Source organism: Bos taurus, chromosome 4 (genome assembly GCF_002263795.3).
Source record: "Bos taurus isolate L1 Dominette 01449 registration number 42190680 breed Hereford chromosome 4, ARS-UCD2.0, whole genome shotgun sequence".
NCBI classification, from domain to species: domain Eukaryota; kingdom Metazoa; phylum Chordata; class Mammalia; order Artiodactyla; family Bovidae; genus Bos; species Bos taurus.
Genome location: NC_037331.1, coordinates 38,123,038 through 38,130,107, shown reverse-complemented (window position 1 = coordinate 38,130,107; position 7,070 = coordinate 38,123,038).

The following is a 7,070-nucleotide window of genomic DNA, read 5'->3' as shown; positions in this document are numbered from 1 at the left end:
TGAATTATTTTATTGTTGATAGATCCTTACATACCCCCTAATTCTTTATTCTCACAGATAGTGTTTCTGTGAACATTTTTGCACCTGTTTCTTGCCTCATGTATTTGAGAATTTCTTCAAGATACAATCCTAAGAATGAATTGTTGAGTAGCTGGGAATGCACAATTTTACTAGACAATGTCAAATTATTTTCACAGTAGCTATCATGCTTTGTGATCCAACTAACAATGTGTTAAGAATATGGGATATTCCAGAGCCTCAGTTACACTTGATAGTATCTTTTTTTTCTCCTGCTACAGCAAGAGCTTAAAATGAAATTTACCTAGAATTCAAAACCTAATGGTCTACAGTATTTTGCTAAGTTTAAAGACATGCAATGTTTTATAGCAGCCAGTTAAGTTTCATCTTTGAAACTTCTCATATTTTTACATAGATGAGAACATTGGAAATAATAGTTTGCAAAAACTTAGAATTTTTTAAAGTTTTTGTACCATACCATAATTGGCCCTCCCATGATCAAGCACATAAAGGGAAAGAAAAAAAAAAAAAAAGATTTAACACAGTGGGATATGGTTAGACAGTTGGAAACACATCATTGCTATATGAAGATGTTGTCAACCTGGAGGACATTCTCTATTAAAAGATTAGGGATCAAGAACATAGAGATGAAATTCTTTTGCCATGACTTTGGAAACAGTATTGAGTCATGCCACAAAGCTTGGTGTGAAGGCTGACTTCTCTCAAACCATTTGCATTCTATGGCTCTTCAATTCCAGTGACAATGGCTAAAATATTCAGATGAAATAAGTTGCACTTTCTATTGAAACTATCTGCATATATGATCTTAATAATGCTTGAGAAAGAATGAAATCTATTTATCTATATTTAATATTCTTTATCATAGAAATTCCTGTAATGTCCAATGTTAGAGAAGTATGAAATCTCATCTCATTAGCAAAAAAAATATATATATATATACACACACACACATATACATATATATTTATTTTATATATATATATATATATATATAAATATATATATATATATGTATATCCTGGGGGGGTAGGCAAAGACCGTTTGGGAAGCAAGAGTCTTACAAAAATGATCAGGCCCACAAAAATTCCATTTGGGCTGCCAAATTTGCATTAGTCCCGCCCACAGTTTGAAATGTCACCCCACCCTCTCTTTGCCATCTGCACCACCACCTACTGATTCCTATGTCTCTAGTCTTAGAGAACAGAAGCATCTGCCTATGACAGGCACATTTAGATTTGCCCCCCAAACATAGATTCAAATAAAAAATTTAAAAAATATATTAAAGAAAAGTCAGGATGTATATTTATTTTAGAGTCAGAACTGTACCATCATAAGGGTTTCAGGGTAGTTTCTTTTTCCCTGATTTCTTTCATTTTATAAGCATATAAAAAAGCATATAAAAATATTATCATGATGGATTTAAAATTACTTTGCTGGATTAGTAACATACAACTTGTGCAAATTACTTGTTGCTAATTAAAGAATGCAGGTGTTTTCTACTGATTACTTGCCATTTATTAGCTGACTCCTTCAATAAATATTTTGGCCATATGATAAATTTATGATCAATAAAATGTTTTCTCTATTCCTGAAGACCATGAGCTACAGTAGTAGCAATCCAAAGGAAATATAATGAGTGGCATATATGAACATTTAAAATTTTCCAGTAGCCAGGTTAAAGGGAGTAAAATTAGTGATATTAATTTAAATAATATATTTTATCTCAATATATTTGAGATGTTAAAATCAATGGCACCCCACTCCAGTACTCTTGCCTGGAAAATCCCATGGACGGAGGAGCTTGGTGGGCTGTAGTTCACGGGGTCACTAAGAGTCAGATACAACTGAGACTTCACTTTCACTTCTCACTTTCATGCATTGGAGAAAGAAATGGCAACCCACTCCAGTGTTCTTGCCTGGAGAATCCCAGGGACGGGGGAGCCTGGTGGGCTACTGTCTATGGGATCGCACAGAGTTGGACACGACTGAAGTGACTTAGCAGCAGTAGCAGCAGCAAACAATATAAAAATTTTATTGTGATATTTTATATTCTTTTTGGTACTATGTTCAAAATACAGTACATATTTTACATTTACATCATAATTCAACCTAGCCTAACTAGATTTCAATTGTTTATTAGTCACATGTCATTGGTGGCTGCTGAACTAAGCAATTCAGTTAGCAAATAGATGCTATTCATTCATTATTCCAGCCTGAGGAAAATAGCAAATAAAAACATTGCAATCAAGGTGTGATGCAAGTGATCAAGGATATTTACAGAGAGACCAGCTAATTTTAAGAGACTGGGAAGGTTTTCCAAAAAATTATTAAGCCAAACAGAGAAGCACTAAAGAGAGAGAATTTCCAGATCAATGAATAATGTGTGATACATTGAGGCTCTTAAGTAAGTCCAGGAAAGGGAAGGACATGGACCAGATATGGCAATTGATTATATATACAGGACTAATGTTCAAGATGCAGTGAAGAAAGGTACAATTATATGGTTAGGAATGAGGGCAAAATTTTAGCCAGAACATGAAAAATGAATAGTTTTTAAAATGGATGAGGATTGGGAAGAAAAGGAGGTTTCTCAGGCAAGGTGTAAAGCTTAAAGCTGTGAAAACAGCATGGCAACTTGGGAAATATGAGGTAGTTCCTTTAGGCTGATAATTAGGGTGTTTCTGGAAATGGCAGGAAATGAATCCTGAGTGCTTTTGGGGCCAGATCACAAAGGACATTGTTTGCCAGGATCAGTATTAACTTTGTGCCACAGACTTGCTGTTATTGAAGAAGTAAGCCAATGTCATGATTAGGTTGGTGCAGTAGAGCCATCACTCTGCATTGAACAGGTCCTATCAGTGAGCAGGAAGACTGTAGGGAAATGCCATTTAGGAGGCCCATGATCTCGCAGAACTGCCTGATTTCTGTTATCTGAAGAATTTATGTAGTAATATTGGAATTCTTATTTGACTCTTGTGGGCTTCCCTGATGGCTCAGATGATAAAGAATTTGCCTCTGAGGCAGGAGACCTGGGTTTGATCCCTGGGTTTGGAAGATCCCCTGGTGAAGAAAATGGCAGCCCAACCCAGCATTCTTGCCTGGAGAATTTCACAAACAGAGGAGCCTGGCAGGGCTACAGTCCCTGGGGTCTCAGAGAGTCAGACACGACTGAGTGACTTTCACTTATTTGACTTGTCTGTTCATTTTGGCATGTGGATCATCATGAAATTGCAGACTTTTGATTGGCGCCATCTTAGTTAGGTTGGGCAGCCATAACAAAATACTATAGATTGGGTGGCTTCAAAAACATAAATTTACTTTCTTGTAGTTCTGGAGGCTGGGAGTCCAAGATCAGGGTGCCAGCATGGTTGGGTTCTGGTAAAAGCTCTCTTCCTGACTTGTAGGTGGCTCCCTTCTTGCTATGTCCTCTCATGGAAGAGAAAGAGATCTGATGTCTCTTCCTCTTTGTACCAGGACACCACTCCTACTGGATAAGGGCTCTACCCTTATGAACTTGTTTAACCTTAGTCACTTCCTTAAAGACCATCTCCAGCACAGTCACATGGGGAGTTAAGGCTTCAGCATATGAATCTTGGGCTATAGCATAGCCCAAGTAGACCAAAACACTTAGCCCTGGATCCTAGATAGCGCCCTGTTTCCTGGCAGGGTAACAGGAAAAGTCCAAAATCTGAGCATGTCAGCCTCAAACCAATCTCAAATCTCTAATTTTTTTCCTTCATAAACCTATAAAGTGGACTGTTACATTTTCTTATATACCAAGCTATCATATTTTAGTTTCCAGAGTCTTGTAAAACAAAGAACATTCTTGCTTCTTCATCCCTATATTGTTGCCTTGGTAACCTGGTACTTTATGACTTTAGCCTTTGTCACTTTGCCTTTTCTCATCTTAAAATTCCAATGAAAACCAATATTTTGATAATAGAACCTAGTATCCTAGAAGCTGGAGACACATGAATACTTCTAAGTATTTTTACAATTCATTACTTGGACCTGATTGACATTTAGGTTCTGACTAGGTCTTGATAAACTGTATGAATTCTTCAAGGTCTGTTTTATTTGCCATCTACTAAATATTTTTCACATTTCATTCATTGGAAATGATTTCTCCTTCATTTGAACTCTACATAACTTACTGGTATATTTTAAATAATAAAAGCTTTCATTGTCTAAGTTTGTCTTATATTTTCTATAACAGGATTGCAATTTGCAATTGATACACTATAGTCTGGTTGGCAGTGAAAAGAATTGTAAGGGAAAGCTTTGGTGTTATGGTAGTAAAAATATATATGTTTGCCCTCCTTTGGTAGTGGTCATAAAGGAGCTTGCTGATGAAAGGACATTTGATCAAAGAACTCAATGAAGTAAATGAGCAAGCTAAGGGACCACTAAACATCAAACCCATAGAACTGGTTCTTAGACCCTAATGCAGGCATATCTTGTCTTGACAAAGGATTAATCATGAGGTCAGTGAGGCTCTAGCAGAGTGAGCAGTAGTTGGTGAGTGCATCAGAAATGTACTAAGGACTAGATAAAGAGTAGCCTCCTAGACCACAGTGAGAGACTTGGATATTATATTGTGAACACACTGTGAAATTATTGTAGGGCTTAAGCCAAGAGACATGATATGACATATCTTGAAAATATCATATTGACAGATGTGTGTGTGTACAGAATAGACTTAAAGTAGGCAAAACTAGCATCAGCAAAAAAAACAGTTAAGACATTATCAGGTAAAAGATGATAGTGGCTTAGATTCAAATGGGAGCAGAAGACATGGGTGGGAAGCAATCAGATTTTGAGTGTGCTTTAAATTTAGAGATGGTCAAACCTGGTAATGGATTTGAAATGAAGTATTAGTTAAAGAATGGAGTCAAGAATGAGGTTGAAGACATTCAACTGAACAAGTGAGTAAGGTGAACATTTATTGAGATAGAAAAAGCAGGAAGAGGAATAAATGCAAGGGTAAGGAATATGATTTCCATTTTAGGTATGCCAGTTTATTTATTTATTTATTTATTTTAATTGGAGCCTACTTACTTTACAATATTGTAGTGGTTTTGCCATTCATTCACATGAATCAGCCATGAGTGTACATGTGTTCCCCATCCTGAGCCCCCCTACCACTTCCCTCCACATCCCATCTAGGTATGCTAGTTTTGAGGGGGCATGTTAGTTTCAAGATTTCAATTTGTCATCCAAATGGAAATGCTGAGTAGACAATTGGGTATGCATGTTAAAGTTCAAAAGTGAGGTCTGGACTACAGACAGACATTTTTGAGATTTGGACTATAGATAGACATTTGTGGCAAAGAGGTAGCCACAAATTTATACACTGTTTGGAGGATCCTTACTGGCTTCCACTGTGGGTCGGTTGGTCTCACCATGTTTCTAGTGAGATGGGCTCTGATCCTTTGTTGCACCCTGCTGACACTCTCTAAAGCTCTGCATTTCAAGCGTTTGTCCTTGCTTGTGGAAAACCTCTGTTTCTACCTTTCACACCAACCTTCCATTCCCCTGGGGTACCTCCATCTAGACACGTCCCTTCCTTCTATGCTTGGGATGGATCACATAGGAAAATTCTCCAATTACCTTTCAACCTTTTCTATGACTGCCCAGAAAAGTGAGCTATTGATTTCAAATATTTTCCATTTCTTCTGATACTTGTCTTGATACATCTACAGTGTTTTTCAAACTCACACAATCTCATGGAGAATAGGAAAATATTTTTCTTTTTTCTCTCTTGTAATTTCTCCTTGCTGCCTACCTTCAAAACCTCTTTAAAACATTTTCTTCCACAAATGCCACTTCACTTTCTTGATGTTTCTCTATCTTACAAGAGCTCTAACACTCCCGCTGAGAGGGCTGAAATCTTAGTATGCTTACAGACACTTAAAGAATATAGAAAATCAGGACTTCCCTAGTGGTCTTGTGGCTAAGACTCTGTGCTCCCAATCCAGGGGGCCTGGATTTGATCCCTAGTCAGCTAATTAGATCCCACATGCTGCAACCTGACACAAATAAATAAATAAAATCAATATTTTCAAGAAAAGAACATATAAAATCCCTTTCTTTGTCAAAACACTTGGAGATTAGAGAGTTTCTTGCAAGACAAATACCCCATAAATTACTTTTGGTCTTAAAAGTTGAGCAGTTATGTCTTTCTCTTTCCTTAACCCTAATTCCTTACCCCCTCTACTCTCCCTGCCCTAACCAACACACAAAAATAGCTGATGAGGAGATTACAGAGGACAGAAAGGTAAAACAAAAAAGCTCTGTAACATATTTTAAAGGATTTTACATCTATCACACGAGTGTGTATGAAATTTTTTCAAATTCCTTTTAATATAAGTTCCATTGAACATTGATTTTGTTTTACTCTTTTTCTTTAATTTAAAAATATTTACTGAGTACCTACTATGTCAAGGCACTATCCCGAGTGCTATACAAATAAGGATTAACAAGGTAAAGATTTCCCTAGCCTCACTGAGAAAAGTGCTGGGAAGAAAACACGGGACAATGGGCTATCTGATATAGCAGTCAGGATATTTCTTGTCTCAAGTTACCAGAAAAAAATTTTTTTGGTCAGTAAGGACATTTATTATCTCACAAAATATGAAGTCAGGGTCTAGAAAAGTTCCAGGATGATTAATTCAAAAGCTCAGTTGCCTCATTATTTATAGAAATGCTTTCTTCTTTGCCATTTTCAGCACGTTTGCCAGTATTTTTGCCTAGATATCCTCAGGATTTCAAAATAGCTGAGAGTGTCTCAGATGTTAGATATCCTGAGGTAGTAAAGGGAGCATTCTTTTTTTTTTTTAAAAGAGATACAATTTTCTAGAAGTACAATTCCTTGCCCCCATCCAGAGCTTCCTGTGAATTGTTTGATAGGCTTATGTTTTAAAATAACTGAGTCATGCCTTGGCATTGGGAAGGGTCCAGTCTCCCTTGAAGACTTTGTTCTAAAATTTTTAGTGAATGTGAAGGTTCTGTTACCAAAGAAGAACTTTGTA